Source organism: Aotus nancymaae, unplaced genomic scaffold, assembly GCF_030222135.1.
Source record: "Aotus nancymaae isolate 86718 unplaced genomic scaffold, 86718_ANA_hifiasm-v0.15.2.pri h1tg000064l_1, whole genome shotgun sequence".
Taxonomy (NCBI): domain Eukaryota; kingdom Metazoa; phylum Chordata; class Mammalia; order Primates; family Aotidae; genus Aotus; species Aotus nancymaae.
The window spans coordinates 20,694,812-20,720,480 of NW_026988479.1; the positions used below are offsets into that span (position 1 = coordinate 20,694,812).

General features: G+C 36.7%; 1 protein-coding gene across 17 annotated transcripts in view; it reads right to left on the reverse strand.

Annotated features, from left to right (window-relative positions):
* PRELID2 (PRELI domain containing 2) overlaps positions 1–25,669 on the reverse strand; it is an 856,521-nt gene that overhangs the window by 719,131 nt on the left and 111,721 nt on the right. The window contains exon 7 of one of the 17 annotated variants that reach the window (XM_064366466.1): positions 10,769–10,792. The exons of the other annotated variants lie outside the window; for them this stretch is intronic. The gene's annotated coding sequence lies outside the window, so the exon portion shown is untranslated. Of the gene's footprint in view, positions 1–10,768; positions 10,793–25,669 lie in introns of those variants that run through there. 17 annotated transcript variants of the gene reach the window in all.

Consider the following 25,669-nt stretch of genomic DNA (forward strand, 5'->3'; position numbering starts at 1 on the left):
TTATTTTTTTTGTAGAAAAAAGATTTATTTTCAAAGACATAGAAATTAAACAAAAAATTTTTCTCAAGTATTCTCTGCACTTGCATTGCTTTTAACAAAAGTTAGAAGAGATGTTTTCTCCCATTCTTGCCTGGGGAGAACAAAATTTAAAGTCATGCTGTAGGGAGAGCTGTGCCTTCAAAAGCAAGTAACGCTTAATCTGTTCTATTTCTGAAGCAAAAAATAAAACCAAACAAAAAAGAAAAATAAGCTACCGCTTTGCCAGTGCCAACTTTCCTCATGCATAAATAGATATTTATCCAGAAAACAGCATTCTCAGTCGGGTGGGACAAATCCTCGTGTGCTTTTGTGGAAAATTCCCCCAGCAAGCTGGCATCAAAGACACTGTCTCCAGCTGCTTCCATATATGGCCAGAAAACTACACAAAGGTTGTGAGCTGCATGAGCTCTGCTGTGGCAAGTGCCTAAGTGAGAAAGCTGCTCCAACCCTGATCCTATGGAGTAAACATGGCTGGCAGCCCTAGACCTGATTACAAGACCACCTAGAGCAAAACTAGCATAGAGCAAGGGCTCCAGTTACTATTCTTGTGTCTTTTCCTGGCCCACCTACCAAGCCCTACCGAAGCCCACCCACTGAGAATCTCAGTAATTCTCAGTTGCCCTTCCCCAGGGACTGACAGTTAATCCTCTCTTCTTGCTTCCTTACCAATAGCTCTCTCAGGAAGGGACCCAGAGCCACAGTCATTTCAAAGTGTAAATAATTATGTGGCTTTCTGCGCTATCTCTCCCAGGTGATTACCTAAACCAAGGAATAGTTTTCTACTTGTGGAGTTTCCAGCTTTGGTGAGATTGGTGGGAGACAGCAGGACCAGGGCAAGCTTCCAGGTCCATCTGGAATTACACATCAGAACCACCTCATCATGCAACTGCAAGACTGGCCTTCGCTATTTGCGTTGTTCGATTCAGTCAGGTGGAATGAACATTCTAATGGGAATAAAGAAACGCAGGTTCTAGTCCTAGATCTGTATTTTAAAAAAATAAAATAAAATAAATAAATAAATAAATAAAGTTTGTCTGCTCCATTTGGCTAGATCGTATTTTAATTTTTTAATAATAACAAGATTGGAATTTTAGAGCATCAAGAGACAGGAGCCAATCATCAATTAAAAGATTTTCATACTTCTTATTCTCTTTCAAATACAATGCTCAAATAGTATGTAGATAGTAACCACTGCCAACCCCATTTTTAGCTTCTCATTGAGAAGGTTCTAGATCCCAAAGCTGTGGTCACTCCCTTAGAGATTGGAGCAGATCAGATCGGAGAAATTGAATGTGATCTTGCAATAAAGTTTCTGGAGGTCAATTCCAGTTTCCTTCTAACAAAAAGGGAGTATTCCAACCCATTTAATTTCTGTCCCTAGAGAAGAAAGACCAAATATTTAAATCTATTTACGGATTTTTTTAAATTTGCTTTTTTTGAGGGAAAGGGACACATTTTTTGCCAGTCTATTCCAGAATCTATACTTGTTAAAAAGATGATGGAAGAGGATTTCTAATCCAAAGAAACTTCTTCCAAGCAATTAGTAGGTACTATTAACTTTTCCTCCATGAAGGCTTGGAAGTGTGTCAAGACACTGTCTACTTTGCTTAAGGCGCAATATTTTACTTATCTCTGACATATATAAAGATAGTGTATATGTGATAAATATAAAAATATTTATTATCTTTAGTACTACTTATGTTTCTATAAGAAAATTGTGTTACATAGCTGTATTAATAAATTCTAGGTCTATGTGGGATATTTTCCCAAGTACTATATAAAGCAAACTGTCATTAACCTTGGGAAAATAATTAACCTCTCTGGGCCTCATTTTTTTCCCTTTTTTATAAAAGTAGAAAATAGAATTAAGTGCTATTAAAAGATTCTTCTAGCTCTAAGATTCTGATTGCACGATTCTAGTTTACCTACAAATCAGTCAGACAGGTTTAACTTCATTTCAGAGGAATTCTTCTTCCCCCAAACTACGGCTAAAACAGAGAATGAACTATTCTTTCCTGTGAAAGAAGTCAGGAGGAGGACAATCTGGACATAGCATAAGCATCCATGATGCCATGGATCAGACACCTTTGTTCTTACTGTTCCACAAGAGTGGCACCTGCTCTCAACGTCACTGCCTGGTTCAAAATGGTTGCTGATGCTCATGCCACTTCATCTGCATACCAAGTAGCAGAAATGAATAAGAGATAAAAAGAAGGTTCTTTACAAAGGTTTCCCAGAAGCTGCCACAGACATCTCTGCTTACAACTTATAGACCAGAACTTAAACACATTGAACACCTCTCTGCAGGGGAGGTTGAGGAATAGAGAATTTATTCAGGTGACCATGCATTCAGCTAAGCACACACGGTTCTGTTTCTAAGGAAGAGGATGATATTAGAATAGACAATGAGTAATCTCTGCTGCATATACCATGGAGCCATACTCTGCAATTTCACTTATCTTTGTTTGCACCCTTGACCCTCAGCTCAAACCCTTTTAATTTCCTGAACCCAAGCATTCAAGAGGATTGATGTCTACCATCTGCCTGCTTTTAGAAGTCATTTTCCAACTACTGGTACACTCTTTAACAGAACAGAAATTCATGCTTAGAATTTAATCAAGAAAATTTCATTTTCACTTAGAAAGTAGAAGGTCACAGAAGAGTGTTGTTGCTATTCTAACAAAAAGAACAGGACAGGGACTTACAAAATTGCAGTTATGTGGAGGCCATTAAAAATCTGGGGTTTCAAAGAAATCCAGAAGAACCAAAGTCCAGAAAATGGTAAGCTTCTGCTAGAAGAGAAGATACCCATGGCTGCTTTCATCTTTGGTGGAGGGGTGAAATGGGGAGGAAGCTGCCATTGATTAAGATAAGAAGAACCATCTGAACCACTTCAAGTTGCTAAAGGCTAAGTGAGCGCTATCATGACTGCTTAGCATCTCCAGGAGCCCCAGCCACAAATCTGCAGCCACTTGCCAAGTCTCTCCCAGGGACCTTCACTGGGTGCTTACATGGAAACCTGGGGACAGAGTGGAGAGCTGGGAGACTCTCTCCCTGAGCTGCAGGTGTGTAGTGTTTGCTGAAGGCTGGGGGCAAAGTAGGAGAACTGACAGAATTCCTCCAATGCCCTCCAGTCCCTGAGTACTTATAGCTGGAGTGGTGGGGGAGGGGGTAGGAGCAAGAGGACTGAGAGAAATTGCTCACAGGCACTCTGGGTTTCACTGAGTGCACTACCACAGGCACAGGCAGGGCAGCAGTGGGGCACAGAGAGCCAGGAGCATTGCTGAAGAGCAAGGAGAACTCCCCAGTGACCCAGCAAGCTAGCAGCCAGGTTGCGAAGCAAAGTGAGCTCTCCTGTGGTTCAGAAAGCTGGTAGCTGCACTACAAAACAGAAAGACATCTCCAGAAATTACCTCTACTCAAATCCCAAACCCTACTGGAAGGAGAATCCTGATGCTGCCCACAAATCATTTGAATCCAGTGGTGAGCTGAATCTAACTGAAACAACAGCAAAGCCCTGATACAATCACTTAAAGGTGGTGTGCTGGAGCCATCATGTACTAGCTTGAAAGAGCTGATTGTTAAACGTTCACCAATTTTGTGAGTCAGTGTTAAATATATCCACTATTAAATTACATACACTTAAATAAATGAATTACATTTTAAAATGTAATAAATACTTTAAACTCATCACTTCCTAAAGATTTTACTATATTTTGTGATTATATATATTCTTGAAGTTATTTGTATTTATTGTATCTATTGTATTTGTATATTAGAAATATATTTGTATATTAGAAATATTGTATTTGTATATTAGAAATATTACTTAGTAACATTACTGTGCTTCTCCCAACTCTGCGTTCTGTGACATCATGTTGATAGTTTGAAATTGGCAAGGGTAGAAATCAGCAAATGCTGCAAGCCAAGGCTTCTTTTCTTTCCAAAGATCCAGGTGTTAAACATCAACTAGCATGCCACTGATAAATTAGATTGACTCAGCCCTCTACACTAGCAGCCTAATACACAAAGAAGCAACACGCTTTTTTTAAGATAAATAGCATTTATTGCAGCTGCTACTGTTCTTTTTTATATACAATATCCACCATGCATTTTTTTAAATTACAAGGCATGTGAAAAAGCAACAAAACATAATCTATCAAGAGAGAATATAGTATACGGAAGCAGATGCAGATATGGCTCACATGTTGAAAATATGAGAGAAAATTTAAAAGAGCCAAGATAAATATGATAAAGGATCTAGTGGAGAAGGTAGACAAAAATGTGCTATTTCAACAGAGATGAAAATTATTATATATATATATAAATTTAACACACCATATATAAAAAACAAAATGGAAACATGAAAAGTGAAAAATGAAATATCAGAGATGAAGAATATATTTGATAGGCTTATCAGAAGACTGACCAAAGCAGAGGAAAGAATCAATTAAGCTAAAGATAGGTCAATATAAGTTGTCTAAATTGAAATACATAGGGAACAAAGAATGAGGGGGAATAAAGAAGAAAAAAACACCATAGAACTGTGGGACAATATTAGATCATTATCAAACATATAATTGGAGTTCCAGACAGAGTGGAGAGAATGAAGCAAAAGAAATATATTAATATAATGATCAGAATCTTCCAGAATTAATGACAAAACCAACCATGAATCCAAAAAGCTTAGCTAACTCTAAACAAGCTGAATACAAAAAAAAAAAAAAAAATACCTAGACACATTATAGTTGAACTACTAAAAGCCAAAGATGTAGAGAAAAATCTTAAAAGCAGCCAAGGTGGTAAGTGAGGAGGGAAACATTACATATAAGAGAACTCTGAGAATGATATCTGACTTTATATATATATATATATACACACACACACACACACACACACACATTAAGTGTATATATATAAAGTTTACTATATATATAAAGTCAGATATCATAGAGTTCTCTTGTATGAGAGTTCTTCTGGTGCATATATATATATATATGCTCCTCTGCTGTGTTTAGTCAATGTTTTAGGCACAACACCAATCATTTTTGGCCTCAATTCACTCTGTTCATGTTAGAATATATATATGTATTTATGGCAGAAGACAATAAAATTACATTTTTAAAGTGCCGAAAGAGGGAGAGAAAAACCTGTCACCCAGAATTCTATATTCAGTGAAAATGTTCTTCAAATATGCATGTGAAATAAGCACATTTTCACATAGACCAAAAAAAAGTCTATAGCAGACTAAGAACTGGGTAACTCTAGAGCCAACTTTTTGGGACAAGAATGGAACTGAGCTCCTAATGATTGCACCTGTAGACCATAAACCTTTATTTTTACCTTCTCGTCCCCTCCCCAACTCCCAGCAAGATGTCCTCAGGAAAAGAGCAGGAATATGGTAATGAAATAGTCTCCTCTGCTGTGTCTGGTCAATGTTTTAGGAACAACACCAATCACTTTTAGCCTCAATCCACTCTATTCATGTTAGAATTAAATAAGTGTGACATATTGGCATGAAACTTCATGACCATTTAACAAGCACAAATGCCCAAGGAACCAAACAAGAGCTAGGAAGAGCTCCCCATGGGACTACATGGGAATAAACTTACACTCATACCCTTCTTGGGCAGAAGTAACTTCCCTGAAGTCTCATCCCTCTGGGTCAATAAACTCTATTCCCTGCTTTGAAAATAATAATTAAATAATTTTTTAACCCTGGACTTCAAAAACAAAACACCAGGAAGCTAGGACCTCTTTCCTATGATATTTCAAGAATCCTGCCTTTCCGGGAAATGATATTTACTGAGTTCCTATTAAGTGCTAAGTAATTTCACATATTTTACCTCATTTAACCTTTACAACAGATCTTCGAAATCTAAATTCAAATCCAGTTTTGTTTGGTTCTAAAATCTGTGTCCGAGGTTCACAAGTCTCCTTCTTGTTGCCAAATCCAAACTCCCTTTCTCTCTTTCATTTTACCAGGCCTTTCAATAAGCACTTAACAGTTAACTCACCTGCATTCTTGAAGCACTTTCTTCTTTTCACTTCTGTGCCATCACTCTCTCCTGCTTTTCTTCCTACTTCATTCTCTTTCCTCAGTCTTTTTTCCAGGCTCCACTTCTTATACCTAACAGCTCAGTGGTTGATCCTGGGCCTCTTTCTTTATTTTATGTACATACTCCATTTAGGAGTATGTAGATAACTTAAACCTGGGCCTCTTTCTCTATTTTATCTAAATTCTCCATCTAGGCAAGCCCTCCCAGTGCCATGGCTTTAAATATCACATCTGTTTTGAAGACTTTAGTATCTCTCCTGGAAATCCACACTCATACAATCAACTCTTTATTTGTCATTTCTGTTTGTATTTCTGATAGAAATATTTGCTTTTTCATTATTAAAACAGAACTTTTCTATTCCCCAGAAATTCTTCAGTCATCTTCGGAATAAATAGCATCTCCGCTCACCCAATTACTCAAGCCAAAAATCTAGAGGTTATCTTTGGTCCCTTTATTTCTTTATCCCCTGCAATCAATGCAATAGCAAATCTAGTTAACTTGTCTTCAAATGAATCCCAACAGTCATTCTCCTCTTTACTTCTACTACTCTAATCTGAGAGTCATCATCTATCGCCTAGACCATTGCTATACTTTCTAACTGATCTCCCTGATTCTAATATTACTAAAATCCATTTTCTGCAGAATAGCCAGTGAACTTTTTGAAACTTAAATCCAATCAAGCTACTCTCCTACTTAAAAATCATCTGATGCTTCCATCCCACTTAGAATAAAATCCAAACTTCCCACCCTAGCTTATAACCACCCACATGATTGGATGCCTGTCTTCTTCTCTGACCTTATTCTGCCCCCACTTCACTCACCACTGCCCATACACACTGGTTTTTGTACTTCACACTGACCACACTGGCTTCCAGCTGAATGCCTTTGCTTGTGCTAGTCACTTTCCTGAAATGTTCCTCCCTATGAGTGTCCCATGGATGGCTTCTTTTTGTCATTTAGACTCAGTCGATACACTGTTACTTCTGCAGAGACGGCTTTCTTGACCATCAATCTAGAGTAGTCACCAAGTAAAATATCATCACATCATTGTATTTTAATTATATGCATGGTATGTATCATTGTCTATTTTCTTGTTTATTTATTTGTTTAGGTCTAATCAAGCTTGTCCAACTCACGATCCTCTAGCCACATGTGGCCCAGGATGAATTTGAATGTGACCCACCACAAATTTGTAAGCTTTCTTAAAACACTGTGAGATTTTTTTGGCGATTTGTTTTTAGATCATCTGCTATCGGTAGTATTGGTGTATTTTATGTGTGGCCTAAGACAATTATTCTTCCAATGTGGCCCAGGGAATCCAAAAGACTGGACACCCCTGGTCTAAGTCTTCTGTTAGAATGTAAAATCCAAAACCTTTCCTGTCTTGTTCGTCATTGTATATGTAGTGACTAGAACAGTGCCCAGCACACAGTGGACTCTCAACAAATGTCTACTGAACGAATAGATCAATGAATAACCAAGGAGACAAAGCAAAGCTGTTTATCATAAAGGAAGAGAAAACTATCAGGAATCTTTCACTGAGAAGAAATCCTGGTGAGCTCCCATGTCTTGATACTTCCATACCAGAGCCACTTTGTTTTAGGGTGGGGCCCCAGTCTGAGGGTACTCAGAAACCTCTTTCTCATCTTCAAAGGCAAGTCAAGATTTCTTCTTCTCTATATATATTTCTTTTTAATTTTATACTGTTATAACATTAAAGACATTTTGGAAACATAAAAAGGCAATCTATGATACCATCATCATAACAAAGCCATTTTCACATATTCACCTTTCCTTTTTTATTCATAAGAAGACGTAGTTTATACACAATTGCAACCAAAGTATACATGCCATTTTACTGGCTTGATTTTTACACTTGCTATTATAAACATTTTCTATGCTACTGCAGATCTGAATATTTTTGTAATATTAATAACAGCTAGCATTTATTGAGAGTTTGCTACATGCCCGGCATTGTTCTCAGCACAGGTACTGTCTTGTTTTATCTGCACAATAACTTTTTACAGTGAGTCCTATTATTATTTCCATTTTGTTCTATTTTCTCTTCTGGACAAGGCACTTGCACCTGCACACTATATGTATGAACAACGAAGTTGATTGTTGATATTGACTGACACATTACTCATATACCTGTCAATAATAGAATGTGTGGATAAAATATGATGTATGTAGTCTGTGTACACTATACCGCTATTAAAAATACTTATATAAGGCCAGGCACGGTGGCTCATGCCTATAATCCCAGGACATTGGAAGGCCAAGACAGGCAGGTCACCTGAGATCAGGAGTTCAAGACCAGCTTGACCAACATGAAGAAACCCCAACTCTACTAAAAATACAAAAATTAGCCAGGCATGGTAGTTCACACCTGTAATCCCAGCTACTCAGGAGGCTGAGACAGGAGAATCACTTGCAAGAGGCAGAGGTTGTGGTGAGCCGAGATGGCACCATTGCACTCCAGTCTGGGCAACGAGAGTTAAAATCCATCTCAAAATAATAATAATAATAATAATAATAATAATAATAATAATAATGTGAAACTATACAAGAAGATAAGGAAAAAATATTAAGGGAAAAGAGAATCCGAAAAATATGCTTATTATGATCCTATTAATGCTTATTTTAATAAATCATGCATAGCTATGTTAAAGAAGGCCACATATTATTTTATTCTATTTCTGTGAAATGTCTGGCCCACAAATCCCTAGTGACAGAAAGTAGATTAATGGTTGCTAGAGGCTGGGGAGAGGGGTAAATGGAGAGTGACTGTTCACAGGCATGAGTTTTCTTTGAGGGTGATAAAGATGTCTGAAAATTAGACAGTAGTTATGGTTGGTTTCTCAACTTTGTGGATATACTAAAACCCACTCAGTTGTACACTTTAAAATGATGAATTTTATGGTATGTGAGTTATATTTCAATAAATGATATATTTTTAAAGTAACTGAAGAAAAAAGTCTTATACTACTTATACATATGTATTTAAGTAAAGAAAGGGCATAAAAGGATACACAGAAAATTGTTGATAGTGGTAGGAGAAAGATGAGTAGGAAATATGAAGACAATAAAGAGAGATTCTTTCTGCCTAGTTCTGTGTTATCTGAATCATAGATTTGAATAATTTACAATTACAATTTTATTTCTTGTATTATTTAATATAAATTAGATAATAAAAATAATTATAAAATTTTAAACATTCAAATCAAGTAAAATAATAACATTTTTAAAATTCAAATCAAGTAAGTAAAATGGGCCCTAATATTCCATTTTTGTTATTCAGCTTACCAAAGTACTAAGATCAATACTATCAACAGATGTAATATAAATGAGTGGATTGCAGGATAGAGTTTCTCCTCCTTAGTACATTTGTCCTTTAGGGGCTGAGTATTTGCATCTCCACAGTACAGAGAATGACTTTTCTGGATTCATAATGGGTTTTGACATTATACTACATTAAAAATATATATAGCTACTGTCAACTCTTAAATAATTACCCTGGACAGTGAAGGGAAGGATAATTGAAGTTCATGGAAAGCAAAGAACAAATCTGACACTGCTATATTTTCTTATTTTTATTTCACCCAAGAATGCAAAATAAAATGCTCGAAATGCAACAGTGAGAAAGTAGAAGCATTATCTGTAGATTATATATGATCATCTACTTAGGAAAAACAACAGAATCTAGAGACAAGCTATTAGAAAAAATAAGAGCTTAGCAATGTTGCTGATAGATGATTAACCTACAAAAATCAATAGTATTCCTCAACACCAGCAATAACCAATTTAAAAACACAATAAAAAATAAAATAAGCAACAAAACTATGAAATATCTAGGAATTAACCTAAGCGACAAAACTCAATAGCTCTCCAGAAAACAATTCTAAAATTTAATAAAGAATGTAAAAGATGATTAGAATAAATGGAAAGAGCTTCCATAATTTTTTAAAGATGTAAATTTTCCCATCACTAATGTATAAATTTCCAGTCAAATATCAACTCTAATGCCTTTGAGAAATGTATCATATTTCCTCTAAAATTTACATGGAAGAATGAAGACCCATGCTTATCTAAGTAAACCATAAAACAAAAAACTAAAAAGCAAGCTTCCAGATATTAACATATTTTTATTAAGCCATAAAAATTAACAAATGGAAGAATGGAACAGAATAAATAGCCTAGAAACACACTAGTGTGTTTGAATACTTGACATATGACAAAATGCAAATAATTAAGAAAAGATTTGATTAAGAGAAGGTATTGTAAAAAAAGTTTATTACATGGAGGAAATAGAACTGGGTTTCTCCATAATATTATATGAAAAGGGCCACTCTTGGTAAGTGTAAGATGTGAAGGTAACAGGTAGAATTAAAGGTTAACTGAAGAAAATGTCTTAAAGACTTTATAAATAAATGAAATGAAATAAAAGCATACACTATATGGGAAAAAGAAGGTGATTGATTTGATTGCATCAAATTTAAAGAGTTCTGCTTTCTGAGTATCCTGAGGATAATGATGGCCATCTAAATCTGCATCACTCTACAACATTTCCAAACTTTGAAAATTAACGAGGAGAACAAAACCACAGGAAACCCATTCCTTCAGGATAACTGGAAGATAGAGAACACTAGCTCCCACTGCAAGCATTTGCGGAGAATGTGGAAAGTCCAGGAAAACTGTGGGAAGAGAAAAAAGGGAGTATTATACCTAAGCTTAAATTAAAATCACCCTGAGAAAGAGAAGGTCTACACTAATCATGAAAAAAATTTAACAAGAAGACTGCAGGCTTTAAGATGTGCAGGACTCAAGGTGGCAGTCTCAGAGGAGAACAACAATTTAGGGGAAAAGACAGTATAAAGAAAAACACTTCAGAGTCTTGGTGGTGAAGAGAAGCATGTAAAAGAAACAGAATCCTACAAGACAAAAGGGAGTAAAAAAATTGGGAGATAACTGGCAACTTTCCCATTATAAGAGAAAGAGAGAGAGGGAATACATACATATGTGCATGCATACATATATTCATACTTAATGACAGATTGATAGCCACTGAAGAAACTCCACTTCATTACACAGACAGAAGAGGGATCTCTTGAATTAAATGCTTATAATCTCCCTGGATTGCCAACCTGATCCACAAAAAAAAGACTGAAAAAGAATCTACATCTATACAAACCTACTGGAAAGATAAAATGGAAACTTAAAATTGAAATGTTCAAATGATAAAATTCCTACCCCTCTACCCCACAAAACAACTACAAAGCAAAAGAAACTATAGTGCAACACTCCAGATTAAATCCAGTATCTTCAAGCAAGCATGCAGGAATATGAAAAACACTGTAAATCAGATAATCAAAATCTAAGGAACAGAAATAAACATAAAATAGAAAGAAATTAAGAGTTGATTGAAAGAAATCATCTCAGAAAAATGAAAAATTAAATTACAAATTGCCCAAGTAAAATTATATGCAAATAAACACGTAATAAGAGGAAATGAAGAAAAGCAGAAAAATGAGACAAAAAAATAAGATTAAAACATTAACAGAGAAACTGAACCCCTTCCTGACACCTTACACTAAAATTAACTCCAGATGGATTAAAGACTTAAACATAAGACCTAACACCATAAAACCCTAGAAGAAAACTTAGGCAAAACCATTCAGGACATAGGCATAGGCAAGGACTTCATGACTAAAACACCAAAAGCATTGGCAACAAAAGCCAAAACAGATAAATGGTATCTAATTAAACTCTAGAACTTCTGTACAGCAAAAGAAACAATCATTAGAGTGAACCAGCAACCAACAGAATGGGAAAAAAAATTTTGCAATCTACCCATCCAACAAAGGACTAATATCCAGACTCTACAAAAAACTAAAACACATTTATAAGAAAAAAACAAACCCCATCAAAAAGTGGGCAAAGGACATTAACAGACACTTTTCAAAAGAAGCCATATATGAGGCCAACAAACATAAGAAAAAATGCTCATCATCACTGGTCATTAGAGAAATGCAAATCAAAACCACATGGAGATACCATCTCATGTCAATTAGAATTGCAATCATTAAAAAATCTGGAGACAACAGATGCTGGAGAGGATGTAGAGAAATAGGAACACTTTTACACTGTTGGTGGGAGTGTAAATTAGTTCAGCTATTGTGGAAGACAGTGTGACAATTTCTCAAGGACCTAGAAATAGAAATTCCATTTGACCCAGCAATCCCATTACTGGGTATATATCCAAGGATTATAAATTCTTATATTATAAAGACACATGCACCCGTATGTTCATTGCAGCACTGTTTACAATAGCAAAGACCTGGAACCAACCCAAATGCCCATCGATGATAGACTAGACAAGCAAAATGTGGCACATACACACCATGGAATACTATACAGCCATAAAAAACGATGAGTTCATGTCTTTTGTAGGGACATGGATAAATCTGGAAACCATCATTCTCAGCAAAGTGACACAAGACTAGAAAATCAAACACCACATATTCTCACTCATAGGCGAGTGTTGAACAATGAGAACACATGGACACAGGGAGGGGAGCATCACACATTGGGGTCTGTTGGGGGGCAATAGAGGAGGGACAGCGGTGGGGAGGTTGGTGAGGAATAACTTGGGGAGAAATATCAGATATAGGTGACGGGGGTGTGTGGCAACAATCCACATTGCCATGTATGTACCTATGCGATAATCCTGCATGTTCTTCACATGTACCCCAGAACCTAAAGTGTAATAAAATATATATATATAAATCTGTAATTCAAGGGGACCTCCTCTTTCAGCTTTGGAGCTTCACCTCCCTCTGTCTCTGTAGGGGGAAAGCTGTTCCTTCTGCCTCTCCTTCCTTCTTGCCTATTAAACTCTCTGCTTCTTAAAACAAAACAAAACAAAAAAACTGTAATTCAAAATAGAGATACATTTAAGAATATCTATGCACTAAATAACAGAGCAGCCATCTGCATGAAGCAGAAACTATAGGAAAAGCAAGTAGAAATATACAGAAGCATGCTAATAATAGACTATAGTATGCTACTCCAGGTCAAATAGACAAAAAATTAATAATTACTAAACAACATTCTCAATAAGACAGATCTTATAGAAATGTAACAAACGTTAAACCTTGATAACAGAAAATGCATTTTCCTCTTAAGCATACATGGAGCATTCACAAAATTGATCAAATATTAGGTTAAAAAAAATATTGGTAAGCCCCAGGGAGAAGAAATATTACCAACAACACTCTCAGATTATAATATAATAAAATAAGGCATATGATATTTCAAAATTTAAAAACTGAAAATAATTTGATTTTTTTTTTTTTTTTTTTTTTGAGACAGAGTCTCCCTCTGTCTCCCAGGCTGGAGTGCAGTGGCACGATCTCAGCTCACTGCAACCTCCACCTCCCAGTTTATAGTGATTCTCCTGTCTCAGCCTCCTGAGTAGTTGGGACTACAGGCGCGGCACTACCATGCCCAGCTAATTTTTGTATTTTTAGTAGACAGACATTTCACCATGTTGGCCAAGCTGATCTCGAACTTCTATTCTAAGCTGATCCGCCTGCCTCAGCCTCCCAAAGTGCTGGGGTTATAGGTGTGAGCCACCATGCCTGGCCCCAAATTATTCATTTATTTTAAAAAATTCAGTTTACCAAAATTGATTCGAGTAGAGTTTAGAAAGCTTAAACCAATTTTTATAGAAAAAAAAGTATCAAGGCTATCCTCCACAAAAAAAGCACTAGGAACAGAAGGTTTCGCAAGGAAATTTGACCAAACTATCAATAACCAGATAGACCCAATGTTATAAAAATTGTTTCAAAACCTAGAAAATGAAGGAAAACTGTCAAAAATCATTTTATGAAGCAAGTATAATATTGAGACCTAAATTTGATTGTCAAAAAAATTTAAATAAAATTACAGACTAACATAGCTTACTTATAAATACTAGTGCAAAAATTGTAAATATTTACTAGCAAATAGAATTCATCACCATATTTTCTGTGGAAAATAATACAGAATGACCCAAGCAGGGTTTATTCTAGGAATGCGAGGTGTCATAAATATAAGAGATTCATGAATATAAAATAAGCACACAAACACACCATGATTCTGAAGCCAGTTTTGTTTTACACAAAAACACTATAGATATGTCCAAGACTTGTACCAAATATTCTATTGGGTACACAGACCAGGACTATTCAATGTAGAGAGGTCTATAGGAGTGAGTACATAGACATGGGGGTTATTGAGACCATTTTGAAATGTTTGCAAAGTGTATCACAGATAAAAAGCTATTATATTTAATATATTTCAAAACTTAAAGGTGAAAATAACTAAGCCTTAATAGAACAATGAGTTAAAGGCACAAGCCAAAATTTCATTAAAAAGGTATACAATGATCCATAATCACATGAAACTCTTTCAATTTGACTCATAATAAGAGAAATGCAAATAAAAGAACACTGAGATACCGTTTCTCTTCTATCACATTGGCAAAAAGTTTAAAAGTTTGGCAATACATTCTGTTGGCAATGCTTGTAAGGCACTCTCATTCATTGCTGGTGGGAATGTAAATGATACAACTCTTACACTGGGGGAACTTGGCAATCTCTAACAAATTGTATGTACATTTTTCTTACAACTCAGCAATCTCAAATCTAGAAACATACCCTGACTATATACCTCCAACATTAAGAAAAGACATTTGCATTAGGTTATCCATAGCAGCCTCATTTATAAATGCAAAATATTGGAATTGACCTAAATGTCTACATATAAAAGATTGATCAAATAAATTCTGATGCATACATACAGTGGAATGCTATGCATCTGTAATAAAGAATAAAGGATAGCTCTATGAGGTAATAGGAAGTGAGTTCAGCATATATTGATAAGTGACAAATGCAACATGCAAATATACATATATTTCCAACATGTCTATGTGAAAGTAATCAATTACAAAGGGAAAAATGGTTATGGCAAACTCACCTTAACAACGTGACCTAGGTTAACACCTTCAGTAATGGTATAAATTGGTATCACGGTCCCCTTGATATGATGCTCTGAGATCACAATATCATCTTTATAATATTTTTGCAAAAAAAATCATGATCATAAAAAAAAAAAATCAGACAACCCAAGTTTAGAAGCCGTCTACAAAATAAAACATTAAGGGTGTGAAAAATAAAGAATCCTGAGGGGCTAAGATAACAAAAGGAAACAAAAGAGACTTAAGTAAAATCCTGAATTGAAGGGAGAAATGGCTGTAATATCAGGATGATTCACAAAAGTTGAACATAGATAATGGATTAGATAATAAAACTGAATCAATATTAAACATCCTGATTCCATACTTGTACTTTCATTATTCCTTGTTCATGTCTTTAGGGAAAACACTGAAATAACTAGAAGTAAATATATATTTTTATATAAATATATATATTTTATAGGCATTCATATATTTATGAATGCCTGTAACTTACTTGCAAACAGTTCTTTAAAAGTATAAAAAGTAAATGTGTGTGTGTGTGTGTGTGTGTGTGTGTATATATATATATATATTACATATATATGTGACAGGGTCTTGCTTTGTCACTCAGGCTGTAATGAAGTGGCATAATCATGATTCTCTGTAGCCTTGACCTTCAGACTCAAGCAATCCTCCCACCTCAGCCTCCACAGTAGCTGAGACCACAGATGCACACCATGATGCCTGGCTAATTTTTTTATTTTTTGTAGAAATGAGGTCTCTCTGTGTTGCTTAGGCTGGTTCTCACATTCCTGGACCAAAATGATCCTCCCACATCAGCCTCCCAAAGTGCTATGATTGTAGGAGTGAACCACCACTCCCAGCCAACAAATACTTTTTAAATGTGGATTTCTGTTTGACAATAATATGAACAAAGTGAAGTACCTGAAATTTCTAAAATTCATAAGTTGTTGACTGTATGTGAAAGGAATTCAAAGTAACAAGTAAAGAGCAATACCAATAGAATAAATAAAAGACAAAACCGATTTACAGAGGAGGAAACTCCAAAAGTTATCAAACATAATAAGGTGCTCAGAATCGTTGGTAATTTTAGAAATTCACATTTTAAAAAAAATGAGACAGCACTTCACCTCTAACTTACAAACATTAGAAGTCTAAATAATTCTTAGGGTTGGTAGAAATGTAGGGATGTAAACCTTTAAACGTTGCTAATAGGTATATATGGGAATAGAAACCATTATAGTCATTCCAGATAACAAATGAGCATTACTTCACTACTTCATTGAGTTAAATATATGTCTGTTGTTAAAAAAAAAAGTCACTGGATATGTTTAATATGGCAAGAAAGACTTTATTCAAGACTATTGCAATAGCAGAGAGAGACTGAACTCAACTCTACTGAAACAAAAGGCAGTAAGATTCTTAAATGCTGGAAGGAGCTAACAGAAAAGTACTAGAGAGTACTAGAGGACATCAGTGTAGGGAGGGTGGCCAATGTGGTTAGGTCATATGTGTTTGCTGTCACTTTTGAAGGGTAGACTTTTCAAGAGTAGGCTTCTACCCTCCCATAGAGACTGAGAAATGGAGTTCTATTGCCTTCAAGGATTACATTTCAAAAGGATGGCTCCAAAATCCCTGAGCAAGACATTTCTGGGTTGTAGGATATTTACATATTCTATAGGGAAGGACTTAATAATTAGAATTAAGAATTTAAACAGAAAGAATTTACAGCTAGGTGCAGTGGCGTATGCCTGTAATTCCAGAACTTTGGGAGGCCAAGGCAGGAAATCACTTGAGCCCAGGAGTTTGAGACCAGCCAGGGCAACATAGTGAGACACTGTGTCTACAAAAAAAAAAAAAAAAAAAAATTAATAGCCAGAGTAGTTTCAGCTACTCCAGAGGCTGAGGTGAAAGGATTACTTCAGCCTACGAGATGGAGGTTGCAGTGAACCCTGATCCTGCCACTGTACTCTAGCCTGGGTAACAGAGCAAGACACTATTTCAACAACAACAACAAAAAAAAAAAAAAAAAAAGAAAGAATTTACAATTGCATATTTTCTAAAGTAAAAGCTCTAAGTAAAGGGAGGTCAGGGATCTATAGTCACAGAGAAATCAGTCTAAATTTTAGTCAAGCTGAGAAGAACATTAAGTCTGTCTTGGTCAACACCTATTAGCAATTTCATTCCTGAAGATAGATGAATGGATGGATAAGTAGATGATTAATAGATGGATGAATAGATAGGTAGACAGATAGGTGAATATGTACAAACATGTTCACTAGAGCACTATATTTAGGAGCAGAAGCAGGAAGTTGGAGTCCGCCAAGGTGCCTATCTCTGGGAGGATGGATTAGGCAAAGTATGATGGATACACAATTATGTAGGTTAAACAGGAATTGCCCTGCATCCATTCCCACAGCCCAGTTCTGACATCAGCTGTAGTTTTTCACACCGACAGCTTTCCACCTCAAGCCTCTGTAACACGTCTATTAACTTTTCACACTTAGAACTTTCACTCAAACTGTGGGAGCTTGCTCTGCCCACACAAACTGTACACCAGCTCTTGAAGCTTCTGTCTGGAAGTAAATTATAACATTTCATTGGCCAAAGTGATTCTCATAGCCATGCCCAATTTCAAAGAAGGGAAGAGAAGTGTAATTCTAACCTATGCCCATAATGTAGAAAGTAATATTTAACGAGCAGCACTAATGACTAGCACACTCTCAAAATGCCAGACTAAGAGGATTTTGGCTATTCATGAATGGCATGAAGATTCATGACAGGGAGTCATGTGTAATTTTGCTGAGACATAAATTTGAATCACCCATGCTAATGAGGAGGAGGTTGGTTGCGAGAAGCACAAAAGCAAGTTTGTTACCTGTGAGTGAGCCTAGATAGCTACTCAGCATCCACATCGCGTCATCACATTGCAACTTTGTTCGGACAGAGCAGGAGCATCACCATCTAGGATAAGCCCCTCATTCTAAAGCTCACCTTAATAAATAAAACTGCCTAAATCCAAAGGGCATCAGCCTAACAGCTAAGGTCAGCATGACCATAAACCACAAACAACATCTCCAACCAGAAACATCCCAAACTCCTCCCCGACCAGAGACATCCTAGCCCTGAGATGACCCACTTCTGGCCTGGAAGATGCCAGTCTCCAGGTAACCCCTCTCCGGCCAGAAAGATGCCTGCCCCAAGATAAACCACCTCCTACCAGAGACATTCCAACCCCACCAAAAAACTTCTCCCTCAAACAGGAACATTCCAAGCTTCTGATAAGCCCCCTCACCCTAAAACCAATATATACTCTTAGTCTGTAAAACGAAGTGCTCCTGATGGAAATCGGCTGGGAACACCTCTCAGGTGTTAACTAAAGAAAACCTGTCTTCAACTGCCAGCAGCGTTTTGTGTTTCTTTCCTCTTTCTTTAACTCTTACATGTTCTATATTGTTGCCTGTGTATGAATGCTCATAGCATATACTTGCATTTCATAGGGGAAATTATCTGCCATAAATTTGGGGATTCCCAGAGTTCTTGGAACATACTCAGTTTTGAGCATAAGAATCCGTTCATTGATCCACTGATCACAGATATGGACCAAGGCAAATGTTAATATTGGCTCCTATTCTCAGTCATAATCCTGCTCTATTCCTAAAATGCAGAGTGACTAAGATGCATACTGACAGGGAATCCAGTGAGTCCAATATGTGAGACAGATATTCACCCATCGAAGTGGTCTGAACACTGTAGAACTCTTCATTTCAAATTGTTAGAGAGTATGACATGGGAAAAAACACTGGATTTGGAGCCAAACACTTACTACCTGAATAATCTGGGGCATGACATTGAACCATTTTTAGCCTCACTGTCTTCATTAGTAAAATGTGACTAATTACAACATGTCAGGTCACTTTTCTCTTTCTCACTATCCACTGTTCCTTCTACCCCTCACTACTATTGAAATTATGCTATGAGAAGTTATCAATTCAGCAAAAAAAAAAAAAAAAAAAAAAAGAGGTTGTGTCTCCATTATGATGACTCTGAAATACCTGCACCTCTTTCTATAAAAGGAGGCACAGGCCATAAAGATCTACCTTTTCCTCTCAGCAGGGACCAGAATAGAGCACTTCATGTTCCCATTTCCAGGGGTAAATCTGGACCCTTAGGAGTAGAAGGGAGAAAGGGAGATTAAAGACAGCAGAAGCCTCTGAATTACCTCCTAAAGTAGACTTTATGTAGACTGAAGGATAGTTCAGTGAGGAAAGTAAAAAGCTGCTTTGTATCACCTTCTTTGTTTTCCTTCTGGTAACGGGCTATACCTGCATACCAATCTGGACATTCTGTGACAATGGTTACAATGATTACAATAATAACACTATCACTAAAGATAGCTATAAGTAAATAGGTGTTTAAAATCTGAAGTATTATATTTAAATTTGGGGGATTATACTTGTGACCTCCTGGATTATGTCACTATAGAATTCCTCCAGAGAGCAACTGATTAGGAGCACATTTTGCAGTCCTTTACCTTGCTGAATTTTTCATTGCTTACAGTTTTCAAGTCCTGAGCCTGTCTCCCATCTACTTTATCAGAGACTCCCTAACACACTTTTGAGAAATGAGTTACTCCACACAAGTACAAAGGCAGATCAGGTAGAGAAAAGTTTTCCAGCCAAAAATAACCCTTACTCTAGAGCTGGAAGAGTTTGTATAGATTACTAGCACAGTACTGTCCAATAGAACTTCCTACATTGATGGACATGTTCTGTATCTGCACTGTCCTACACAAATGTGCCAGTAGACACATACAACTACCGAGCACTTGAAATATGGCTAGTGAGACCTAGAAACCAAAATTTTAATTGGATATAATGTTAGGTAATTTAAATTTGAATTTAAAGAGTCACATGAGTCTGACATTCACTGCACTGGATAATTCAGATTTATGGCAAAGTTTCTTGACCTGAGACCCATAGATCCTCTAGTGTCCACAAATAACCTTCAGAGATGCATATAATTACCAAAATTATAGATGAAATATTAAGTATGCAAAACGATACTAATTGTCTTTCAACAATACATAACTATCCAAGAGCAAGTATTAAATAAAATAGTGGGTATCTATGAGGAGGATAGTCTAGGGAGAGGAGTGAAAATGGGTATTGGAAGAGAAGATTCTAATATAATAAAATACAAGGGTGTTTTTGCATAGACTAAAAATGATAGTGGACCAAGAATTGAAGAGAATAATAGCTCAACTCATTGTTATCCAAGGCACTAAAGTAAAAGAACACATTGTTTGTATAGGTGTTTTTCAAGATCAGTCTTAGCTTTCATCAAATTCTCAGTGGAAGATAGGTTGATCCCAGGAGTTTAGACCAGCCCGAGCAACATAATCAGACCCTGTTTCTACAAAAAAAAAAAAAAAAAAAAAAAAAAGCTGTGCATGGTGGCGTACGCCTGCAGTCCCAGCTACTCACTACATGGGAGACTGAGGTGGGAGGATCACTTGTCTAAAAAAAAAGTCTCAGTGGAATTCAAGACTCCAACTAACATGTGAAGAATCACCAACATAAATCTATTCTCTAGCCTCTAAAACAAAAGGGATGGAAATGGGTGTGAGTTAGTTAAATACAATGATATAAAATCTGCACAATTAAGATTGGCAATTGGCTGGTTAATTCTTAATTGAAGATTTTTATCTTAAACTGGAAAAGCTTTAAAAAGCATTACTCATATTACTCTGTATTATCTTCCTTCCATAAATCAAAACCATACTGTGCCTTCTGATTTATCATGTGTTTCTCCAGATGAAGTACATAAACATATTTCTGAAGCAATCTGAGTACAGAATCCTTCAAGATTTTCACAAGCTTCCCAAAATTTTACACTTACCCAGCCCACATCTAACTCAATGAGTTTTTCAAAAGCAGGAAAGTAGGGTTCATAAAAACATCCTCTCTCTCCCCTCAAACATCACCAGTTAGGGTGAGCAGAATAGTGGATCCCGAAAGATGCCCATGCCTTCATCCTTGGAACTTGTGAACATGTTACCTTACATGGCAAAAGGGACTTCTGCAGTTATGATGAAGTTGGGAATCTTAACATGAAGATACTATGCTAGATTATCCAGCAGACCCATTGTAATCACTGGAGAAATGGAGACCCAGGGTGTAATTTAAAGATGCTATGGGGGGAAGGACTGAAGATAGAGGTAAGGGCCAGCCACAAGCCAAGGAATGCAGGTGGCCTCTTGAGGTTAAAAAAGGGGACAGATCTCCTTTAGAGCTTCTGGAAGAATGCATCCCTGTCAACATCTTTTTTTTTTTTTTTAATTTTTTTAAAGATAGAGTCCTACTCTTTCACCCAGGCTGGAGTGCAATGGCATGATCATAGCTCACTGCAGTGTTGAACTCCTAGGCTGAAGCAATCCTCCCACCTCAGCCTCCTCAGTAGCTGAGACCACAAGTATTAGCCACTGCACCCAGCTCAACACCTTGATTTTAGTCCAGTGAAGCCCACTTCAGACTCCAGACCTTCAGTAAGATCTTAAATTTGTGTTGTTTTAAGCCACTATGTTTGTGGTGCTTTGTTAAAGCAGCAATAGGAAACTAGTGCGTCAGTTTACATAATGGGTGATTAAATCAAATGATTATAAATGCAACAAATATAAACTGGTTTTAGAATTAATGCAAATTATCCTTGGGAAACATATAACTCAACTTTGAGACCAAAAGTCTACCAATGAATAAGTGAGGTGTACTAGCAGTGATTATTTGGGAAGCTGTGGGCATTAATTAGCATGTTTTATGAAAAAAATAAGATTCCTCACTAATCCAGCCAGCCAATCTCTTAATCCAGAAAAGGAGCATCTATTTTAATGGCTAACATTTATTGAGTCACTATCTGCCAGGGACTATGCTAATCATTTTTACAACAACTCCATAAATAGATACCATTATCAATTATATTTTACCAACGAGGAAACTTAACTTCAGAGTAATTAAATAACTGGTCTCATCACACAGTTAGTAAATGGCAGACTGACTAGGGAACACATGAACTATGATCCCCTAATGTGAAAGCTTAGGCTTTTCAGGCTCCTACTGAAGCTGAGTTTCTCTATTTCCCAGATGCTACCTGAAATGTTTCATTTCACAGATAAAAAGCTCTAATTAGTCTAACTCATCTCAGCTTCAACACTGTAGTAGTCAAGATCATAGCAAGAAATAGAATAGCCATACTGGATAACTGGGAGGGAGTTTAACAAAGGGCTTTTACAAAGATGCGTTTTTATACACACTCAGAAACACATCAAGTGAGTCATAACATAGTTTACTCCACCTCAGAGAAAGAAAGAAAATAAGATTGTGTGAGAATGACATGACGTAGTGTAAAGAACATAGTTTGTGATAAAGAAGCATAAATCGAGAGGTATATAGATATTTCATAACTGGAGAAAAAAAGAAAAAGAGGTATAAAGACATTTATCTTTGGTGTATTTAGCATTACACGACATTACTATGCAATTATATTTAAGGCGTGATAAATATGTGATCATGCAGTGATTCATCTTTAGCCACTCAGTACCAGTGTGTTCCTGGACAAGTCACTTACCACTGTGAACCTTTGATCCTTCATCTGAAATCACCTGCTACCATCTTCACAAGGTTGCTTCAGGGATTAAATGAGATAAGGCCTGTGGAAGTGCTTAATCAGCTAAAGTACTCTCTACCGATGTAAGGGATTGCAATTACATGTGAAATAAGTGAAATGGATGATTAGCATGACGGACCACATGGTGAGACTAAAACAATCTTACTCCGTGCTCTCTCTCAAGTGAGTAGAATTTTAGTTTATCAGAGAAATGCCAGGTTTTGTTTAAAACCTTGCTGATATTAAAGGTTTGTCACCCAGGACCTCTCATCACTGCCTCTGACATCTGGGAAATGCAAATTGAGCATCATTTTAAAATAAAACAAGATGACAAATTAAAGTCTGGGCAGGTTCCTTTGCAATTACAACCTAACACTGCAACTGGTTATTGTTAAAATGGTTTAATTAAATACAGCTCTTCAATTCCCTCTTGCATTGTATAGTATTTAACTGTTGCTATACAGTGGGACCACACATTTCTTATAAAGTGCCAAAAATCACAAGCCTTTGGCCTTTGTTTTCTTTAATGTTTTCATCAAGTTCTTTCTATTTGTCATTTTGTCCTATCTATTCCTCATCATCAGAATGATGAGTAATCAAAGACTCACAGAGGGTAAGTAACTTACCCAAGAACACACAGCTCTAAGACAGTGACTACTGGCCTCAAGTGACTATTTATATTCAAATTTGAATTACTTAAGATTATATAAAATTAGTGATAATGAGTAGACTACCCAGACTTGTTCTTTGAGAAAGAGGTGTTTGTTTGACTCTATGATCTATCTGGTGAGCCAGAATACATGCTAACTGAATAGTGGAAATGATTTTTAAAATTTTTCATCTTCCATACTTCTGAGCAAAATAGTTGTTAAGCCTGTAAAGGATCAGAGGGCAGCAGGTGGATGAGCAACTGAGGTGAAGAGTAATCCATAAAAAAATATGTAGAAATAGATGAAAAACACTTCATCAGCTTCATAGGAAAACAGACTTTGTTTTGTGAACCCAGAGAGTTTGGCACATAGGAGATGCTCAATCGTTGTGGACGAGATGAATAAACATTCTTAGTATTCAAATAAGTACAAGATAAAACCATAATTAGATGTCTTTATTCATTTAACAGATAATTCAATTTTGTTTTTCATGATAAAATCTAATGCTGTCAGAGTGCAGGAGAAGACTTCAGGAACAATTTAGGGGGGAATTATTTAGAGGGTGGTTGAGAAAAAGAGAAGAGAATTGAGAGAGGATGCACGGGAGAGAGGAAGGGATAAAAGGAAGAGTGCAGGGAAAGAAGAGAGACTGAGACTTTTAATTCATCTATTTCAATTGCCTTACTTTACAAATGAAGGTGTCACTCATTTATTCAACATGAGACCAATCCTTGCCCTCAAGGAGCTTACAGGTAAGCAGGGGAGACAGGCTCTAAACAGTTATTACAAGGAGAAGTATAGGGTGCCAGCGGGGAGCATAACAGGGGATCCAGCCTCATGTGCAGGCTCAGAATGAGCAGCCTAGAAGAAGCAATGCTTCAGCTGAGAAATAAAGGAAAAGTGGAACTTAAATAGAGGAAGGCACTCAAAGATTTGAACTTATAAAAATTCAGTGGCGGTACAACTAAAACCCCTAGATGTTATTTATAAAACAAACATAAAAAGACTGTGAAATGTGGAGTGAAGAAGCGAGGAAACTTGGGACGCAAAGAACAACACTGCTCTAAGTTCCCTGAGTTTTTCTTTTTGCCTCACATATCCCAGGCCAGGTACTAGAGAAGCTGGCAACCTGGAAACAGCAACAAGCACAGATAATTTGTTTTTAAAAGGATGCCCTCTCCAGACAAAAGACCAGGAAAGGAGCAGTCTTACAAGGCAAAAATGTTTAGAAGATAACCTCCGTACTCCAGCTAGATGCCATAAAAAAAAAACTGACTCACCATAACCCATACTGGCAAGGGTTGAGTGGGGAGCCTAGACTTTCACCCTCACCAGGATGTAATGGGGGAAAGGGTGGGGGGCTAATCCTCCTGCTAGGGTGTTGTCAGAGAAGACTTAGTAGGGAGTTGGAAGTATCATCCCCCCAGGAGGTAATGAACCCCACTGGAGACTCTGTGAGGAGCCTGGACTTCCACCCCATCTGGCAGAAGGAGTACCTCTTTCCCACCCCACTGAGGTAGTTCCAGGGAAAGCCTAGTGAAGAGTTAAGACTTTCCCCAACCCCATACTGTGAGTGGAGGCCAGATGGGAAGCGAAAATAAGACACTCTTACCCTTGCCAGGGTGATATCAGTGGAGTCTAATGGGAAGCCAGAACTCCCACTCCCATCAAGTGGTAAAAAGAGAACCCACTCCTTCAGACGTCAACAGAGACTGAGTGGGAACCTTTATCTCCACATGGCAATAACAAGGCATTGCCTCCCTTCCCAGCTGGGTAATGTCAGAATAAGCCAGCTAACACAGAGTACTTAAATAAGATTCATAACATAATACCCAAAATATCCAAGTTTCAACAAAAATATGACTCATATCAAGAACCAGAAAGATTTCGACCTGAAAGAAAAAAGGCAAGCAATGGGGGCCGTCATTAAGATGACAGACACATTAGAATTACGTGGCAAACATTTTTAAGCAGCCATGACAAAAATGCTTTGATAAGCAATTACAAACACACTTGAAACAAATGGAAGTAGAAAATCTGAGCAAAAAAAAAAAAAGATATAAAGAGCCAAAAGGAATATTTAGAACTGAAAAAAAAATAGCAAAAATTTTTAAAAATGCAAGAGATGGGCTCAACATCAGAATGGGGAGAGGAAAGAAATGGAAAACAGAAAGATATAACAATAGAAATCATTCAACCTGAACAGAGAGAAAATAAACTGAAGGAAAAAAAATAAACAG